We start from the raw sequence: 22,042 nt of genomic DNA, 5'->3' as shown, positions 1-22,042 counted from the left end.
CCTTAGAAGGGCGAAGGCAGAAACGGTTGCCCGGGTGTGCCATATGAATGGCAGAAGGAGAGACACCCGGTTCGTTCTGTCGTCTCTGCAAAGTGCTCTTTGCAGGATAGGGGAGTGTGACCGAAAGTACCACACTAAGGTCATGTATTGGAGACGCGCCCCCTAAAACGACAGCGGAGGGCGCACGGGGCCGCTGGGTCCATCAGAGTAAGGGCGCGCGTCTTCCCTCCTCCACCTGTACCTCGTCATGTCGAGTGGAAAAAAATGCAAGACTCTTCAATGGAGGAGGAGAAACAAAGAATAGAACGAAGAGTCAGGATTACGAGTTGAGTATTCTGCATTTATTTTATATTTAGTTTATATTTATTACAATTTTTATATATCTGAATGTGTGCATGATAAAATAATAATAAGACATTTCATTATATGCGAAAAAAGAGAAGTGTCACCTGCATTCCTTTTATTTATGTATTGGTTACCAGAATCGAAGAATGAATATATATATTTTACGTATTAAAAAAAAATTATATATATAAATATATATATATATATATATATATATATATATATATATATATATATATAATATATATATATATATATATACAAATATATATATACATAATATATATATACATAATATATATATATATATATATATATATATACTATATATATATATAGACATATATATATATATACATATATATATATATATATATATATTTTTTTTGGGGGGGTAAGCAAATACTTACAGTCTAGTAATATTCAATCATTTACCTTCACTTTAAAACAAATTGCAAGTCTCTAGAACAAATCTCGATTTATGGTGAATATTTGAAAAAATATTTTTATTCCCTCGTGCGCCGATTCTCGAGCCGAAAAATCTCCGAAAACGCGTAGGTCACATTCTCCTAATAATTTGTGCCTTTCATATATGCTTATTTTATAGTTTTATATATGGAAATATGCGCAAAAACATGCACAATATAACAAAAAAAATATTGGAAGGTTGTAGAATTTCTCATTTTTGAAATATTTGCATATAAAAGTACGATAAGTACGCAAAAAACTACGATCGGTCAACTTTGACTCAACCGAAAAGGTCAAAAAACGCATTATAACATAAAATCTTACAGTCTAGTAATATTCAATCATTTATCTTCATTTTAAAACATATTGCAAGTCTCTAGAAACAATATCTCGATTTATGGTGAATTTTGAAAAAATATTTTTTCCCCTCCGCGCGACGATTCTCGGCCGAAAATCTCTGAAACGCGCACGGGCACATAGAAGGTCGGCTCGTCGCGCCAGCCAAGGTGAAGGTCAGTCGTCGGAGAGTGACAAAGGGGTGGACGGAGGACCCCACCCCTCCTAACATTTATTTTGTATGACACATTTATTTTGGTATGACACCTGCTGTCGACGTCAGGCAATATTGGAGAGAAATATTTTTTATGTATGCCGAATGTGCCTGGCGTTATGTCCCGTGATAATTTCCTGGCGTTGGACAGGTACTTCAAACGCCTTCAACCGAAGGGCCATACCCCGGAATAAACAGTGATCGCCTCATTTTAGTGCGTACAGTTGTTGGATATATCGTGAGCGTGTAGTAATCTCGTGATTCCTGGAAAGAACCTGTCTTTGGATGAGGGGATGATGCCTTACAAAGGACGTCTTAGTATAAAAGTGTATAACCCCAAGAGCCAAGAAATATGGTGTGAAATTCTTTCTCATTACCGAGGCCAACACTGGATACGTTGTGGACTTCTCAGTGTATACCGGGTCTTCTCCACGCTGCGTGACACTGTATTCAACCTTGTGGGACGTTTCCGTAACCAGGGATATCACCTGTTATGGATAATTATTATAACTCGGTATCCCTGGCCCAGGAACTGTATGAAGCAGGTGTTCACGTCAGTGGTACCCTTCGGTTGGTGCGTGGGGCCCCGAATGTCCTCAAGAGGTTCGCTAGTCATCCGCAACACCTGGCAAGAGGAGAGACAGAGGTGGCGCGGAAGGGCGCTGTCTCGTCATCTGTTGGAAGGGTGTCCGACTCGTCCCCATGATTACGACGAGTCATGAAAACCCATCCAAGAAGAGATCGTTACAGCGGAAGAAGACACGTCGACAGGGCAGAGTTGTGTTTGAGGAGTTTCGTACCGAGCGGCCTACCGTCATTGGGCACTACAACAGGCACATGGGAGGAGTTGATCTCTTTGATTAGCTCATCCAGTACTATCCTTCGCCAGGAGAACCAGAAGGTGGACACAGAAGCTCCCCAAATATATCCTTCAGTTGGCCCTCCAAAATGCCTACATACTGTACTGTGGGTACCGCGGTGACAATCTTCCGAGGTTGACCCACATACAGTTCCTAGAGGTAGCCGGGAATGCCCTCATCAACTTCGATCCCGATGAGTGGCCTTCCATAACTGACCCCTGCCCCGAGCTGCAGATCTGCCCCTAGAGGAAAAGGGCAGATAGGAGGGCCAACTTCGCTCGACCTGCCGCCGCCCCTGCTGACGACGCCCCTGCGCCGCCGCCGCCCCTGCTGCCGCCGCCCTGCTGACGACGCCCCTGCTGACGACGCCCCTGCTGACGACGCCCTCTTGCTGCGGCCCCGCCATCACGCTTCTCGTCGGGTAGTGGACCCTGCGTGTCGGCTGCAGCCAGGGGAACACATACTGGAGGCCTTAGAAGGGCGAAGGCAGAAACGGTCGCCGGGTGTGCCATATGAATGGCAGAAGGAGAGACACCCGGTTTTCTTCTGTCGTCTCTGCAAAGTTGCTCTTTGCAGGATAGGGGAGTGTGACCGAAAGTACCACACTAAGGTCATGTATTGGAGCGCGCCCCCTAAACCGACAGCGGAGGGCGCACGGGGCCGCTGGGTCCATCAGCAGTAAGGGCGCGCGTCTCCCTCCTCCACCTGTACCTCGTCATGTCGAGTGGAAAAAAATGCAAGACTCTTCAATGGAGGAGGGAGAAAAACAAGAATAGAACGAAGAGTCAGGATTACGATGAGTATTCTGCATTTATTTTATATTTAGTTTTATTTATTACATTTTTTATATATCTGAATGTGTGCATGATAAAAAAATAATAATAAGACATTTCATTGTATGTGAAAAGAGAAGTGTCACCTGCATTCCTTTTATTTATGTATTGGTACCAGAATCGAAGAATGTAATATATATATTTTACGTTATAATATATATATATATATATATATATATATATATATATATATATATATATATATACTATATATATATATATATATATATATATATACATATATATATATATATATATATATATATATATATATATATATATATATATATATATATATATATATATATATATATATATATATATAGATATATATATATATATATATATATATATATATATATATATATATATATATATATATATATATATATATATATATATATATATATATATATATATTATATATTTTTTTTTTGGGGTAAGCAAATTACTTACAGTCTAGTAATATTCAATCATTTACCTTCACTTAAAACAAATTGCAAGTCTCTAGATCAATATCTCGATTTTATGGTGAATATTGAAAAAAATATTTTTATTCCCTCCGTGCGCCGATTCTCAGCCGAAAATCTCCGAAACGCGTAGGTCACATTCTCCTAATATTTGTGCCTTTCATATTACGCTTATTTTATAGTTTTATATATGGAAATGTGCGCAAAAACATGCACAATATAACAAAAATATTGGAAGGTTGTAGCATTTCTCATTTTTGAAAATATTTGTATATAAAGTACGATAAGTACGAAAAAACTACGATCGGTCAACTTTGACTCAACCGAAAGGTCAAAAAACGCATTTATAACATAAAAATCTTACAGTCTAGAATATTCAATCATTTATCTTCATTTTAAAACAAATTGCAAGTCTCTAGAACAGTATCTCGATTTTATGGTGAATTTTTGAAAAAAATATTTTTTTCCCCTCCGATCGCCGATTCTCGGCCGAAAATCTCGGAAACGCGTAGGTCACATTCTCCTAATATTTGAGCCTCTTCATATTACGCTTTTTTTAAAGGTTTATATATGGAAATGTGCGCAAAAACATACACAATATAACAAAAAATATTGGAAGGTTGTAGCATTTATCATTTTTGAAAGATTTGCATATAAAGTACGATAAGTACGAAAAAAACTACGATCGGTCAACTTTGACTCAACCGAAAAGGTCAAAAAAACGCATTTATAAACATAAAAATCTTACAGTCTAGTAATTTCAATCATTTATCTTCATTTTAAACATATTGCAAGTCTCTAGAACAGTATCTCGATTTTAGGTGAATTTTTGAAAATGATATTTTTTTCCCCTCCCGCGCGACGATTCTCGGCCGAAAATCTTGGAAACGCGTAGGTCACATTCTCTAATATTTGAGCCTTTTCATATTATGCTTTTTTTTAAAGGTTTATATATGGAAATGTGCGCAAAAACATGCACAATATAACATTGGAAGGTTGTAGCTTTCTCATTTTGAAATATTTGCATATAAAGTACGATAAGTACGAAAAAAAATACGATCGGTCAACTTTGACTCAACCGAAAAGGTCAAAAACGCATTTATAACATAAAAATCTTACAGTCTAGTAATATTCAATCATTTATCTTCAATTTAAAATATATTGCAAGTCTCTAGAACAATATCTCGATTTATGGTGAATATTTGAAAAAAAATATTTTATTCCCGTCCGCGCGCCGATTCTCGGCCGAAAATCTCGGAAACACGTAGGTCACATTCTCCTAATATTTGTGCCTTTTCATATTACGCTTTTTTTAGAGGTTTATATATGGAAATGTGCGCAAAAACGTGCACAATATAACAAATAATATTGGAAGGTTGTAGCATTATCATTTTTGAAATATTTGCATATAAAGTACGAGTAAGTACGAAAAAAACTACGATCGGTCAACTTTGACTCAACCGAATGGTAAAAAAAACGACATTTGTAACATAAAAATCTTACAGTCTAGTATATTCAATCATTTATCTTCAATTTAAAACATATTGCAAAGTCTCTAGAACAATATCTCGATGTTTATGGTGAATATTTGAAAAAAATATTTTTATTCCTCTGCGCGCCGATTCTCGGCGAAAATCTCGGAAACGCGTAGGTCACATTCTCCTAATATTTGAGCCTTTTCATATATGCTTTTTTTAGAGTTTTATATATGAAAATGTGCGCAAAAACATGCACAATATAACAAAAGTTATTGGAAGGTTGTAGCATTTCTCATTTTTTTTTTATATTTGCTATAAAAAAAAATTTTAAACAAAAATTCGACATTGGTCAACTTAACTCGTTCGAAATGGTCGAAAACTGCATTTGTAAGCTAAAACTCTTACAGTATCGTAATATTCAATAATTTCCTTCATTTGAAACAAATTGCAAGTCTCTATAACAATATTTCGATTTATGGTGAATTTTTTTAAAAAATTATTGTTTACATCCGCGCGCTACGAATTCATGCATCATTTTGTGATAATATTTTCTCGTGTTGCTTTTATCGTTTTAACAATGTGTATATATCAAAATGATCGAATTTAGTGCACATTACAACGAAAAAAAAGTAACTTGTTACCTCTAACCGTTTGGCGCACAGCGCGATTTGAATACAATTATATATGAAATTTCGTTTTTGCGCTATCATATATCGCTTATTTATATAGATAATGATAATTTTTTTTCATTCTGATGGTGCATACTAAACTTCAAGCAATGACAAAAAAAGGAGCCAAAAATGAACTCTAATCTTGAAAACTAAGCGCGCTGTGATTTTTGAAAAAAATATTTTTTTCCGCTTACGCGCTCACTCTCAAACCCCTCCGGCACACGGGATGCATTTTTTTATTTACCGCTTCGGCGTTTGTTTAAGGGTAATTTCTCCACCAATGACACCTGCAAGAGCTGCTTCCCAAATGTCCACTCCTACCCTACCACAAAGGGATGGTACCACTATGATTAGAGTGGCTCAAGTGTATGCCAAACCCGCTTGATGGGACTGAGAGCATTACAGGAATACAATCATCCCCACTTTAATCATAGTGGCAGGCAAACCGGACAGAATGCCGAGAGTCCTATCTATATGAAACCAGCCAACCCCTGGAATCCGAAGGCCAAGTTTTGGTACGAGAATAGTCCCGCATGCCAGTATGGAAATACTGACATTCCAAGGTGTCCAAACATTTATCAGGTAGTTGGCAAGACCACACAGCTCCCACAATTGATTTTGAAAAAAATTTCCAATCCAGAATATGATGTCCCCTAAAAAAAACATCTGGACAGTGAAATGGTAAGAGTTTTGACAGCAAGGTTGAAGAAAGTTGATAAATATGAAGAAGAATGAACAATTATAAGTAATAGAAATAGGATGAGAGAAATTTAGAGTCAAACTGAGGAAAAAAACAAAAATTCCCCAGTTCAAGAGCCCTCTTGCCGTCACCACGCTTCAGCACGGGAAATGATATGCCGTGCGGAAGCCCAATGACTTTATCAGGCATTCTCTCATTAAGAGGGTGAGTGGTTGAAAGTGAATAAATGTGATCCAAGCATCAGTGAGCAAATGGGTCTGGGAGATCGGCAGTTAGTATTGGTTGAGTACGGAAGAAAGCGAAGAAGGTAAGGAAAGAGAATGAAAGGGAGAAACATGAGCTGCATGATAGAGGGGTTAGTGTTAGGGTAAAAATGGTGGATAAGGCATGTAATACGGATGACTTTGAGGGGAGGAATGATACATATAGCGTGTGTGGGTTTGAATTTGTCAGGGTTTAGTGAAGTTTCACAGGAAGGGAATCAGGTGGTAAAGATGTGGTTGGCAGCATGAATGAGTCTCTTCGGGAGTTTGGCAGGTGTGTAAATGAGGAAAGTGGTTTGGTGGCAGAGGTACGAGAGATATTGGGACATGAGTTGAAGGGGTACATGAGATAGTGAGTGGGATTTTGGAGGATAGTGGTGAGGGGGATGGTAATGGGAGTCTGACTAGAAGTGATCTAGGAGAAGTGGATGGCGGTGTAACGTGAGAGTGTGTATGAGGGCCCTCAAACGTCAGAGCATTCGTGTGTGTTGCGGAAGGCTATTTAGTGTGGGTGTTGTGAGTGTAAGGAGACATTGTCAAATGTAACGGAAAGGAAATGAAGGAGTTATGGGAGTTCCATTTGACAACGTCCGAGAGAGAGAGAGAGAGAGAGAGAGAGAGAAATTGGTAGTTGGATGGTTAACGATTGAATTGGCTGTTGGTGAGTTCTGGGTTGTCTGCTGGTGCAGTTGGAGTTAGTTGTTAGAGCATGAGAGTTTTGAGTCAGTCTTTGGTGAGCCTTGAGTCTTGGGTGAGAGCCTGTGATAGTCAGTAGTGTCAGCAGCAGTCTATTGAAGGCATTGAAAGTCAGGTAAGTTTTGTGTTTTATTGATTTGTTGTTTAGTTGTTGTTAAGTTGATATTATTTGCTTTGGAGTTGTGCCTGTGCTGTTGGATTTGTTGTGCTTGTGAGTTCCTGTTGGGTTGTATGTGAATTGGTTTTGGTAGAGGGTGGTTGTTGTGTTGGAGGCTGTTGTGGTTTTCTGGTGTGGTTATGAGTGGTTGAGGGCTGTTGTTGGTGAGCTGTTGTGATTCCTTAGTGTTGTTAGTGGGTGTGTGTGTTGCCTTTTGTGTTGTTGTTTTTTATTGTGTTGGTGATTGTGCAGTGGTCTTTTGTTGTGGATTGTATTCCTTGTCTGTTGTTGTGTTGTTGAGTTGTGGTCCTTGGGTTGGGTTGTGTTGTTGGGTTGTGGGTTGTGGTTCTCGGTTGTTGTCTTTGTTGTTGTTGGTATCTCTGCAACCTCGACCAGCAGACAGCACAGCACAGCATAGCCCTGAGCATCTGCAGTTGGGTGAGTACATGTGTTTGTGTTTTTTTGTTCTGTGTGCAGGTATAGGTCAATTGTCGTGCGTGTACTATTTTGTAGTGTAAAGAGGAAAGTGTGACTGAGTGTGAGTGGAAGCTGGATTGATTAAGTTTATGGGGGAGAGGATTTACCTACTTGTTTTTAAGCTTATGATCCCGCCACATCCCGAAGGAAGAAGGAGGTGAAGGTGGTCTGGTTGGGCCACACACCTGTGCAACTGACAAGTTCTTGCGGAATGCAAGGGTGGGACCAATACCTCTAACTTCGTGGGCTCTCGGACGAAAGGTACTGGTGTCGGCATTCCTTTCGAAGTCGTACGCTTTCCTGATTACCTCACGAAGCCAGAAAGAAATAGTGTTCTTGGACACTTCTTTCTTGGTCACCCCAGTGCTAACGAAGAGGCGTCGACACTCAAGCCTGAGGTGTCGAGTTCTCTTCAGGTAGTGCCGTAGCACTCTAACAGGATAAAGTACCATCTCTTCCGCATCATTACCTATAAAGTCCTCTAGGGAGGGGATCGTGAAGGACTTGAACCTGACGTCAGAGACCGAAGGTTCCGAGTCTTCGCTACAAAATCCAGGACGAAATCGGGCGTAACTGATCCCCATCCCCTCGAGTGTCTAACTTTGAAGGAAAAGACATGAAGTTCCCCTACTCTCTTCGCCGATGCCAGGGCCAGCAGAAAGACGGTCTTAAGGGTCAGATCCCTGTCTGATGACTCCCGGAGGGGCTTGTAAGGTCTACGAGTCAAACTCCTTACTTAAGACAAGAATCGCGTCTCACTCAGGGGGCCTGAATTACCTGGGTGGGGCAAGACCTCTCAAAGCTCCTCATTAGGAGAGATATTTCCATGGAAGAGGAAATTTCAAAAATATCAACTCCTCACAGCTTAAAGACTAGAGCCAGGGTGGCTCTGTATCCTTTAACCGTGGATACAGAGAGGACTTCTTCTCGGCGAAGAAAGACTAGGAAATCCACTACCTGTTGAAGAGTGGCTCTGAGTGGAGAGAGACCGGCCTACGACACCAACCACAGAAGATGGCCCACTTTCCCTGGTATACAATGCTGCAGAGGACTGTCTGAGGTATCCAGCATCTCTGTTGCTGCTTGGCGAGAAAAGCCTCTCACTCGCAAGAGATGGTGGATAACTGCCAGCCGTGAAGACACAGGAATGTACTCTGGTGGTACCGTTCCACATGCAGTTGACACAGCAGGTTGTGCCATGGTATGGAGGAGTTATGGAGTTCCATTTGACAACGTCTGTGTGAGAGAGAGAGAGAGAGAGGGTGTAATTGCTGTATGGATGGTTAATGACTGAATTGGTTGTTGGTGGGTTCTGGGCTGTCTGCTGGTGCTGTTGAAGTTTAGAGTTCTGTGTTTTCAGTGAGTTTTCAGGCAGTCTTTGGTGAAAGCTGGTGATAGATAGTAGTGCTGGAACATTTTGGAGAAGGGAGTGATATTCAGCCGAGTTGTGTGTTTTTGTTGTTATTTGGTGTTGTTTAAGTTAGTGTTTTGCTTGGAGTTGTTGTGCCTGTGCTGTTGTGATTTTTGTGTTGTTTGTGCAGTGGTCTTTTATTGTGTTTTGTTGTTATATGTGAGGTTGTGGTTGTGTTCCTTGGTTGGTTGTTGTGTTGTTGAGTTGTGGTTGTGTTCCATGGTTGTTGTTGTTGTGTTGTTTGTGGTCCTTGGTTGTTGTGTTGTAGTCCTTGGTTGTTGCGTTATTTGGTTGTGGGTTGTTGTTGTTGGTATCTCTGTGACCTCGACTAGCGGACAGCACAGGATAGCCCTGGAATATCTGGAGTTGGTAAGTACATGTTTTGTGTTTGTTTTTGTTTTTTGTATAGGTGTAGGTCAATTGTCCTGCTGTATTTTGTTGTGTAAAGAAGAAAAGTGTGACTGAGGGTGGGGGGGTTTGGCAGCTGGATCGATTAGGTTAATGTGGGGAGGGTTTTGCCACTTGTAATTTTTTCTTCTAGCTTGTGATCCCGCCACAATGGGGGAAGCTCCCTGTCTGGAGACAAGAGCGTTCACCTGGTCCAGCGCACCATAGCCAAGGAAGACCAGGGTTAGCCCTACAGATGCTCTGGGTTCCTTCTTAGGCCCCAAGAACGACTCCAATCTAGATGAACAGTCAGAGGGGGCAACCATCGATCCTTCCCCAAGGTCATTGTGCTGATGGATCAGCGCAATGACCTCTGCAAAAGACCTCTGTAGCTCAGGGGTGACCGCGTCCTGAGGCGATGAAACCGTCAAATCCATCCAGGCCAAGTCCCTCCCGAGACATTCTTCCTTCAGCAGGAAAGAACCTCGCCAGACCCACCGTGGTCTCCTCTAATGACCTGTCGCGGTCTAAAACGAACCGGGCTCATAGGCTCCTCATGACTAGACTGTAAGGAGCGCACTCCTCACGATCACTCCTGTTTGCCTCACTCCTCCCGGTGTATTCCGAGGAGGTTGAAGGGACAGGTGAGGTAGACCTGACACTCCCACCCTGCCTACCAGCAGAACTAGTAAGGTGGGAGGACTGCAGGCGATCACCTACCCCCGGTGGTGATCGGGCTGCAGGTCTGGACCAGCGATCTCTGTGCGGAGAATCACGCTGGTGTGATTGACGGTCGGGTGAATGTAGCGTCCACTAATGCGGTGAGAGCGAGCACTGTCCTCACAACGTGCCACAGTTCCAGAAGCAGCCGAAGCTGTTCCCGGGGACCTGGGGGCCTCTTCCTGGCCTCACCTCGTGTACGGTCGGTCAGGTGGGGGGACCGTCACGTTAACCCTGGTTACCGGCGGGCGATCGCTGGTCTGGCAAGAGTCACCTGAGCGACTCTTATCATCCTTCGCTCCGTGCCTGGGTCCTGGCGGTGAGCATACTCAGCTTCCTGGACTCTGGCTGCACGGTCACCAACAGGTGACCATACACTCGGTCGAGCGGGCCGAGACGGTTCATGGTCCAGAGGTGGAACCTCTACCTTTACGGTCCCTGTCTTTCTCTTCCCTGAGGAAGGAGGGGGGGTGAGACAGACCCTTAGAAGTCTCTGTGTGAGACTTCTTAGGGCAGGGGCCCGAGGCCACCTTCTTCTTCCTTGGCTGTGGGCCTCGGAAGTAGAAGGGGAAGAGGCGGAAGAAGACGACGACGACACCTTTCTCCTCTTCTTTGACTTCTTCGCCAGCTTCCTCACGCAGCAGACAGGTCTCCATCCAGGACAGAGCTGGGGCAGCTGCCGGGGCAGCGGGGACAAGCTCCACCTGGGCAGGAGCGACTGAAGGAGCAGCAGCACTTCCACGGGCAGGGACGGGCAGCAGGCATGGCGACGGCAACAGGCGGTAAGTCCAGGGGTGAGCTCTTTGGGCACTCAAAATCAGGCAGTGGAGCAAGGACAGCAAACCCTGGGGGAGAAGGAGGGAAGTACTCCACCTTGGAGACGCGTGGCACTGGAGCCTGCACCACAGCAGTGGGGGTGACCATCGTCACATGCTGGTTGTAGACAAGGTGAGGTAGTGCTGCATATCCCTGGGTAGAAACCGTAGTAGTCGTCCTCGACTCCACCCCTGCGTAACGTAAACGGGACTGCAGCTAGATGTTGAAGGTGTCCCTGGATGCTCGGAGTGCCGGGAAGACTCAGCGATCGCCATACCTGCTGCAGATCCCCACCCGCGGAGGCAGACAAACCTGAGGAAGAAGGAACAGTCGGGTTAAAGGAGGGAGTTCCTGTTCGCTGCAGCGGAGGAAAGATCCCCTCCCCCTGGGAGGACAGAAGTCCCCGAATACAACTCCAGGTCGGCATGTCTCCCCCCTTCCTCTGCACCTGACAGATCGAGTGAAGAGGCGGAGAGAGACATGTCCCCCAAAGGAGAGAGAGCCATGCAAGGAAGCTTACGAGGGGGGAGGAGAGAAGACGACGTGTCTGTAACAGGCGGTGTAGAGGGAGAGCTTTCCAACGACACCTTGGCTGACTTACGTGGCTTCTCCCTCTTCTCGTATCACTCCCACTACTCCTCTGACCAGGAGATACAAGTATCACAAGTTAGTACTCTATTACACTCACAACCCTTGGCATCTTGCGCAGAGGGCATGAGGATCCACATCTTTGCTAGAGCAAAATACACCACATTTTTCTTTCACCCACTCCAGGGCATATTCTCAGTTGGATGGGGGCGTAAGGGCTTCTCTGACTCGTGGGTTTTGCATTTAGCAAGAATATCAGAATCAGACAAACATACAAAACAAAACACAGGCAGAAATACACAGATAAAACAATGAAAAAAGCTAAAGCGAAAAGGACATAGTAGAACGTTCTCACTACGGAGGCGGGCAGAGAGGTAAACAAACACATCTGCACCCTAACGGCGATCAAAGCAAAGTGGAATGTTTACATCCAGTCGGGCAGGACTCCTGAACATTGGCCAAGCAGTTACTGCCTAACTACCTTGTTATGAATCTTACGACGAGTTCAGCTGGCGCTGAAAGTAATTCCTTATGTAAAGGACCAGTGGTTTGTATAACGTGTAGGAACAAATATCTATTATAAACATTTGATAACAAGTTTACAATATAAACTATGACACAAATCCCAACATGAGAAAATAATTAAATATGATATTACCTCCTCAAATACTGAGAGAGAGAGAGAGAGAGAGAGAGAGGAGAGAGAGAGAGAGAGAGAGAGAGAGAGAGAGAGAGAGAGGAGAGAGAGAGAGAGAGAGAGAGAGAGAGAGAGAATCTTACTCTTCACCGAGGCTCATGCCATGTAGTAAAACAAAAGCAATGAGGGAGAGGATTGGCAGACATTTGATGACCATGGCGAAGATCGATGGTTGCTCCACAGGGATGAATAAGACAAAGTAAATGGCAACTGTCTTAAAGAATGGCACCAATTTAGGTCCAATGCTTTTTAGCTGTAAAGAAAGAGAGAGAAAAGAAAAAATTATTTATTCTCCTAAAAATGTCAAATTAATTTTATCATACAAATCATATCTAATCTCCTATGATGGCTAAGAAGATTGTTTGACCAATTGATTAAAGTTCTTTGGCATAGTTTAAAGACGAACAATTCAAAATGAACATAACACCCATAAAAACAGAATGAGATCAATTAGATCCTTAGGCCTTAGCAGAGCACCAGCTTCTGAAACTGACCTCTTGAATTACACCTTCTCTAAGACTCCTAGCAAGGATGTACCTGTCATCCTCACCATGAGCTTCTGAGAGGTACTGGTTTAGGTACTGGTTTTAAGACCCCAAGAAGTAGCAATACTTAAATCCTTTATTGAGTTGTCTGATATTGCGACTTTACAGATCTTCAATACCACTAGTAATTTAAATCATTCTAATGTAATGTAGCAGTTAAAATGCCTAAGAGTAGTTTAATCCCATAAAAATAAAAAAATGTAAAAATCCAAAAATTAATTAAAACCATCCACAATAAAACACACCTCAATGTCTAGCAAAATCTACAAGGATTCAAAACCTGACCAAAAATTCTGTCACGTCGGACAAATCACAATTTTAGAAAGTAAATTGTATTTTTCCTTACTATACAAACCTGAGGTCCTTTACATACATGCTCACCTCATGCCACACCCTCAATCTGAAACCTGGCCCAAAAGGCAAAGTGGAGTGTTTACATCCAGGCATGTGGGCCTACCCGCCTACCAAACGGTAGTGCTGCCTAACCATGTGGCGGGGATCACAAGCTTAAAAAAAAACAAGTGGCAAAACCCTCCCCACATTAACCTAATCGATCCAGCTGCCAAACCCACTCTCAGTCACACTTTCTTCTTTACACAACAAAATACTCGCAGGACAATTGACCTACACCTATACAAAACAAAAACAAAAAAATAAAACATGTCCTTACCAACTCCAGATATTCAGGGCTATCCTGTGCTGTCCGCCGGTTGAGGTCACAGAAGATACCAACAACAACCACCAAGAACCACAACCAATAACACCACAACAACCAAGGACTACAACCAACAACTCAACAACCAAGGACCGCAATAACAACAACAACCAAGGAACACAACCACAGCTCAACAACACAGCAAACAAACAAGGAACACAACCACAACCAACAACACAGCAACCAACCAAGGAACACAACCACAACCTCACACATAACAACAAAATCAACAACACAACAAAAGACCAACTACACAAACAACACAAAAAATCACAACAGCACAGGCACAACAACTCTAAGCAAACAACACTAACTTAACAACAACCACATAACAAATCAATAACACACAAAACTCACTAACTCCCATTGCCTTCAAATACAGTGGACCCCCCGTATTCGCGTTCTACCGGATTCGCGGACTCTCACATTCGCAGATTTCTCTCGGGAACGTTTCCCTGCATTATTCGCGGTATATTTTTCTATGAGAAATATCCACAAATTCCTGGTTTTTGTGATCAATTTCATCATAAAATGCACTTTTGTGATTTAACTATTAAGAAAACCAAGTATGAAAATTTTTAGTGGTTTTTCTTAAGTTTTAACTAACGAAATAGGCTGTTTTTAGCGCTTTTATAGGGGTTCCAAACATTCGCGGATTCAAACTATTCACGGGGGTCTGGTAAGCATCCCCGCGAATACGGGGGGAACACTGTAACTGCTTCCGACACTACTAACTGTCACCAGCTCTCAAGAAAGACTGCCTGAAAACTCACTGAAAACACAGAACTCAATAAACCAAACAGCAACCAGCAGACAACCCAGCACCAACAGCCAATTCAGTCGTTAACCATCCAACCACCAATTACTCTCTCTCTCTCTCTCTCTCTCTCTCTCCTCTCCTCTCTCTCTCTCTCTCTCTCTCTCTCACACAGATGTTGTCAAAATGGAGCTCCCTAACTCCTCCATAACCACCTTGTTCAAGAATTTAAAGGCCGTAATTCCAGCTACGCTGAAAGTAATTCCTTATGTAAAGGACCTTAGGTTTGTATAGTTAGGAAAAATACAATTTAACTTTCAAAAAATTTTGATGTTAATCATAGTCAACTAAACTAGTAATGAAAATACAGTATAATAAATCAGACAAAGCAAAAAATATGGCAAACATATTCCTTGATCTGTCTGAACTTGCTGATTTGATAGTTTATTTTTTTTTATGTTGTTGGAACAATAATTGATACATACTATTTTCTTAAAATGATATTGTTAGAATACAATAAAGTTTGTACATACTTACCCTGGCAGATATATACTTAGCTTATGTCTCTGACGTCCGACAGAAATTCGAATTTCGCGGCACACGCTGCAGGTAGGTCAGGTGATCTACCCCACTGCGCTGGGTGGCAAGAATAGGAACCATTCCCGTTCTAGAACCAAATTTTCTCTTCCACCTGTCTCCTGAGGGGGAGGCTGGGTGGGCCATTCATCGTATATATCTGCCGGTAAGTATGTACAAAAACTTTATTGTATTCTAACAATATCATTTTTGTACATGCAACTTTCTTCCCCGGCAGATATATACTTAGCTGATTGACACCCTTGGTGGTGGGTAAGAGACACTATTTACTGAATAGACAGGTAAAAATCATACATTGTAGGTAATAAATAAATAAAACCTTGGTTCCCTACTTTTTCAGGCGGAAGATTCCATGGCTAATGCCTAGGAATCTGCTTCGCCTCAAGAGCCTCAGCGAGGATGTGACCTATGGCTAAGAGTTCTTGTGACTCTGTCGATGGGGTCTTATCCATTTACTCGACAGAACCTCTTACATGACAATACGCCTATGCCTAGTGGCATAATTAAGGAGCACAACACCGATCCCGATCACCTGATCCTAACACGAGGGTTAGTGCTTAAGTTGAAAAGAGTTATCCCCAAACTCCTTTCAAACAACCCAAAGAAAAAAACACAACGTTAAATAAAATTTAACTCACTAGTTAAGGATCAGTATCGGCTCCCTATCCCAGCAATGTATCGCAGACACGTATCAACCAAGAGAGAAGGATCTCTCGTAGGTTATCTTGACATCCTTCGGATAATGGGAAGTCAACACAGAGTTTGCATTCACCCGTATGTGACAGCTAATATGTCCTTATGACATATTGTTAAGGGAGAAAGAACCAGAATTCGGAAAAGCTCGCACTTCATGCACTTTTAATTCTCAGCTGTTTGAAGGAATCATCAATGCTTATCAAGTGCTTAGGAGATCACATTTTCTCAAAAAGGCCAGGGCGTTCTTTGTATAAATCTCTTCTGGGTGAAGCCTGGAGCCTGGCTAGCGCTTCGTGCCTGGCAGGCGCTTAGCGCCTGTCTAGCGCCTCGCGCCTGGCTGGAGCCTTGCGCCTGAATGGCGCCTAGAGCCTGGCTGGAGCCTCGCGCCTGGATGGCGCCTCGCGCCTGGCTGGTGCCTCGCGCCTGGCTGGCTCCTCCCTCCTGGCTAGCGCCTGGCGCCTGGCTGGAGCCTTGCGTCTGGCTGGAGCCTTGCGTCTGGCTGGCGCCTTGCGCCTGGAAGGCGCCTGGAGCCTGGCAGAAGACTTCAATGATTACTGTCTATGAGTCTGCATGCCTCAAGAGTTTCAGCGAGGTAGGGACCTATGACTGACAAACCCTTCTGGATCATGTCAATGGGGGCTAGCCCGCTTACACGACAGAGCCTTCTCGGATCGTGCCAATGGGTGCTGACCCACTTACATGGCAGAGCCTTACCTGTATCATATCAATGGGCACTTAGCCCCTCTTTACATGACAGAGCTTTAGGTTTCTGCTTTACTGGAAGGAGCCTTGCGCCTGGATGGATCCTCAATCCTGACTGGAGCTAGCCTTGAAGGAGCGTGGCACTGGATGGCGCCTGCCGGCTTCTAGAGCCTAGCTGGCTCCTAGAGCCTGGCTGGCGCCTTGCGCCTGGCTTGGCTCCTCCACACTTGCTGGAGCTTCGAGCTTGGAAGAGTCTCTAGGCTGTCTGGCGATGTCCACATCGGACACTCTTATATCTGTCCGATTTGTTTGCCTCTGGCGCATTGCGCCAGGTTATGCGCCAGGTTGGAGGCCCGCTCCTTCTCAGTATCCGACCATGACAGAGTTCCTTGGAACTGTCCGCCTCTGGCGTTTTTCGCCTGTATTGGAATTTGGCGCCTGGCTGGCGCTACATTGTCCGAGAGTCCTGAACAACCACATAGTTTATCAGGAGACTGGAGAAGGGTGGAAGAAATTCTTCCCCTTTGAGCTTTGGCCCCTGGCAAGGGGAGGTGATTGTAGTCATCTACATCCAGTAGACGACAGGATATCTAACAATACGAGAGAGAAGAGTCTTCCTCCGAGGAGGATCCTTCGTGAATACTTCCTTTGCTAACGAGATCTCTTCTTACATGTTGATGAGGTTCCTCATTGCAGAATCTTCCTATCCTTGCCTGAAGGAAGGGAAGGAGTCTGGAAGTCGAAGGAGACTCCGCAGCTGAAATTGGGCGGAACCTGATTTCTAGCTCTTATTGTATCCTTCTGAATACCTTCTGGGAAGCATTTCGAGCCCTCATCTCACCCCAAAGACTCTGTGGGCAAACGTTTAAACCATCTCTTCTTCTGTAGATGAAAATGTAAGTACCCTGCCTGGGCAACGAAACTTCTATCTGAAAGCGTTGCGTCAGGAATAGAGGGTTTTTAGTTCTTTTGCCAGACATACTATTCTGGCAAGAACCCATTGCCGAGTCTCCACTGAATCTGATGCGAGATTTTTCCATGCAAAACAAAAAATTACTTGTCTTCTTGGTCGTTTAGGGCTAAGAGAAACAAAGAATTCCTCATAAACTTTCTCAAAGAAGTTTGATGAGGGAGCAGTTCCATTTTGTCGGAACACGGAATCTGTGGGCAAAAACTAAGATCCCATTCGAACAGTACATGATATTCCTACTCTTGTCGTATTGCCCCCCCCACGGTATCGTATAAGGTCCCGAAGATCATCCTCTGTTATCTCTAATTCCCTTTGTTTTAGAGACAAAAGTATAGCTTTACTGCGTTCTTTGATAGCATATATACATAGGTGATTCTTCCCTCTGAAAGTGAAGAAAAAACCTTGCTATGTGGTTCACAGAGGTATCGGAAGAGGACAGTTTCCTCATTTCCATCTAAGCACGATCTGCAGCAATTCTTTATGTCTTACCATGGATATTGTCATTTACCTGAAAAATCCTCTATTCATGTCCACTTCTGGTAGTCTGCACGCGGACAGACTCAGAGGTGGAGAGTTTTCGGTCTATTTATAATATTCTGATAGAATATCCAGATTACTCTTGGAAAAGCCTTACGAAAACATGCTGTGAGAAGAAACGTGACTTCTGTGAATCCAACCTCTCTAAGGCCAAAATGAGGCATTCATCCTCTCTTCCTTTGATGCCCATTTATCTTAATATCTGTTGAAGAATTTATAAACTAGGGAAAAAAAGGACTCAAAGTTTATTCCCCTTCTTTAAATTAAAGATGTGTATATTGCTACTCTCTTGGTTCGAGGAAAAAGGAAGCAGTCTATAGGAAGCCTGTTCGTCTTCTACCTTGCAAAGAGATCTATGAAGAAGACTTTCGCAGGTTCTCACAACTCTTTTCAATAAATGTTAGACATACGTTAACAGTTATTATCTTCGATCGAGAAGGTTCACAGGACATGCAAAATTTTGCATCGAACCTCTTGAGGATCGTTACGTTCCGTGTCGTTCCCAAATAGGTCTCTTTGTTAACGCGAACAGGGGCGGTAAAAAAAAAAGATTCTCGATGCTCTTTGCGATATGAGAGAGTCGTGGAATTGGCCTAAGTGATTAAAAAATGATATTTTTTTTTTTGTTTTATGTTACAATAAAGTTTCATACATACTACCTGGCAGATATATACATAGCTAAGACTCCGTCGTCCCCCGACAGAAATTCAAATTTCGCGCCACTCGCTACAGGTAGGTCAGGTGATCTACCGGCCTGCCCTGGGCGGCAGGACTAGGAACCATCCCCGTTTTCTATCATATTTCTCTCTTCCACCTGTCTCCTGCGCTGAGGGGAGGCTGGGTGGGCCTTTAATTGTATATATCTGCCAGGTAAGTATGTATGAAACTTTATTGTAACATAAACAATATCATTTTCATACAATCAACTTACCTGTCAGATATATACATAGCTGATTGGCACCCTTCGGTGGAGGGGTAAAAGACAGCTTCTATAGGAAATAGACAGGATAAACAACATATGTTGTAGGTATAAATAAAACCTTGGTTCCTACCTGATAGGTGGTAGACTTCGTGGGTGTTTGCCCAGTAGTCTGCATCACCTCAAGAAACTTTAGCGAGATATATGATCTATGGCCAAGAGTTCTTGTGGGTCTGCCGATGGGGTCTTATCCGCTTACTCGGCAGAGCCTAAAAGGACTTTGTCAATGGGTGCTGATCCACTTATATGACAATACACATATGAAGGAGCACACAACCAATCCCGACCACCTGATCCTAACCATATGTTAGAATAAGGATTGTTTCAGAGTTATTTCCCCTAACTCGTCACAACAAACCGTAACTCAAAACCACTACACACACATACATAATTTTCAAAAAAAAATTATACTCATCTAATTGGATATGACAAGCGTCTCTTACTGAACAACATAGACGGCCGCCCGTGCTAAACCAAGTCCTCCATTGTTCGAAGAGACTCCAGACCATATCCAAAAAGAAGAAAAGTATATACATTTAAGGAGGTGGTCGGCTCCCGTACCCAGATCGTATCCGCCGATACGAAAGGACCTAGAGAAAAACACTTCTCATATGTCACACGAACGTCTTTCAAGTAATGAGATGCAAATACTGAGTTGCATCTCCAAAATGTCGTATCTATGATGTTTTTAAGCGACATATTCTTATAAAACGAGAGAGACGTCGCTACAGCTCTTACTCATGAGCTTTTACTCTCAATAGTTGTAACTGTTCGTCAGGACAGACCTTATGAGCGTCTGTAATGACGTTTCTTACAAAGAATGCCAGCGCATTCTTGGACATCAGTCTGTGGGGTCTTTTTTTACCGACGCACCAAAGACCTTTGTCTAGAGCCTCCCATCTGATGCTTTCTCTGAAGGTAGAACTTCAGAGCTATAACAGGGCATAGAGACCTCTCTGCTTCTCTGCCTACGAGACTCGACATTCCTTTGACTTCGAATGACTTGGGCCAGGGCATTCGTGGGATTCTCGTTTTTCGCTAAAAACAGGGTCTTAAAACGAGCAAATAGCCGAGTCTCCCTTGAATCCTACTTTATCCTGCAGAGCATGTAATTCCACTAATTCTCTTTGCCGTAGCTAAAGATAATAGGAATAGGCATTTTCTGGTTATGTCTCTAAACGATGCCAAATGAGGAGGTTCGAATCTTTCCGATGACAGATACTTGAGAAATACGTCTAGGTTCCAGTTCGGAGGTACTGGTTCCTTAGGACTTTGAAGTTTCAAAGACCTTATGAGATCGTGGAGATCTTTATTATTTGCCAGATCTAATCCTCTGTTCCTGAATACAGCCGAGAGCATACTTCTGTATCCCTTTATTGTGGATACGGCTAGGATGAGATTTTTCTCTCAGGAATAGCAGGAAATCAGCAATTTCCGCTATAGAGGTAGTGGAGGAGGACAACTTCTTGGATCTACACCACCTTCTAAATACCTCCCACTTCGATTGGTATATTTCGTTCGAGTGGAGGTTCTGCGTGCTCTCAGCGATCGCGCTTGCCACTTCGCGAGAAAAGCCTCTCGCTCTGACAAGTCTTTCGATAGTCGAAAGGCAGTCAGAGCGAGGAGCGGGGAGGTTTTGATGGGTACCTCTTGAAGTGTGGTTGTCTGAGAAGATCCGTCTTCTTGGTAGGGATCTTGGAAAGTCTACGATCCACTCTACCACCTCCGTGAACCATTCCTGGGCCGGCCAAAAGGGGGCTATTAACGTCATCCTCGTCTCCTTTGACGCCACAAACTTTTTCATTACTAACCCAGGATTTTGAATGGGGGAAAAGCATAAACGTCTACTCGAGACCAATTTAGCAGGAAGGCGTCTACCATAAGTGCTCTTGGATCTTCCACGACCGAGCAAAAAACTGGGAGCCTTTTTGAATGAATGTTGCGAAGAGATCCACATGAGGAGTCCCCACAGAGACCAGAGATCGAGACACACTTCCTCGTGTAGTGTCCATTCTGTATGAAGGACCTGGTTCCTCCTGCTGAGCCTGTCCGCCCTCCACATTCTTTACTCCCTGTACGAACCTTGTCAGTAGGGAGATGTTTCCTGTGAGACGTCCAAAGTAATAGGTCTCTCGTCAGCTCGTAAAGGAACGAGGAGTGCGTCTCCCTGTTTCGAAGTAGGCAAGTGCGGTGGTGTTGTCAACGTTTACTTGCACTACCTTGTTTGACACCAGAGGTTCTAGGCTCTTCAAAGCCAGATGTACGGCGAAGAGCTCTTTGCAGTTTATGTGCCAAGTCACCTGTGCTGGTTCCCAGGTGCCTGACACCTCTTCTGAGCCTAATGCGCTCCCCAACCTTTCTCCGACGCGTCGGAGTAAACACTAGGTCTGGGTTCTGTGTTTTTAGAGAGATCCCTTTGTTCTCTTCCAGAGGGGGCAACCACCACTCTAGGTGCGACTTTATCTCCACTGGAATGGAGGAAAAACGTCCGAAAGTTGTCCGGTTTTCCAGCTCCAAGACTTCTTGAGGAAGAATTGAAGCGGACGTAAATGAAGTTCTTCCTAGTGGGAAGAACTGTTCTAGCGAGGAAAGCGTCCCTAGAAGGCTCAACCCATTCCCTCGCCGACGTATGTTGCTTCCCTAAGAAGAGAGAGACAATCCGCAAACCTTTGTGATTCTCTCTTGCGAAGGAAATACTCAAAACACCCGAGAATCCATCCGAATCCCAGATAGACTAGGTCCTGTCTGGGGTCAGCTGAGACTTCTCGAGGTTCACGAGCAATCCCAACGCTTTGCATCAAATCTAGAGTTAACTTTAGGTCCTCCAAGCACTGTCTCTCTGGATCTGGCCCTGATGAGCCAGTCGTCCAGATACAGAGAGACATTTACTCCTTTGAGGTGAAGAAACAAACCCCCGCCACATTCTTCATCAGGCTTGTGAAGACCTGAGGAGCTGT

General features: G+C 43.5%; 1 pseudogene; it reads right to left on the bottom strand.

The window, feature by feature from the left end:
* Nucleotides 1-22,042, bottom strand: part of LOC135206544 (lysoplasmalogenase TMEM86A-like) — a 153,668-nt pseudogene that overhangs the window by 56,121 nt on the left and 75,505 nt on the right.

The sequence above is a fragment of the Macrobrachium nipponense genome, chromosome 31 (genome assembly GCF_015104395.2).
Source record: "Macrobrachium nipponense isolate FS-2020 chromosome 31, ASM1510439v2, whole genome shotgun sequence".
Classification (NCBI taxonomy): domain Eukaryota; kingdom Metazoa; phylum Arthropoda; class Malacostraca; order Decapoda; family Palaemonidae; genus Macrobrachium; species Macrobrachium nipponense.
Note: the sequence above shows the minus strand (reverse complement) of the source record. Positions and strands in the feature narration are given on the sequence as shown.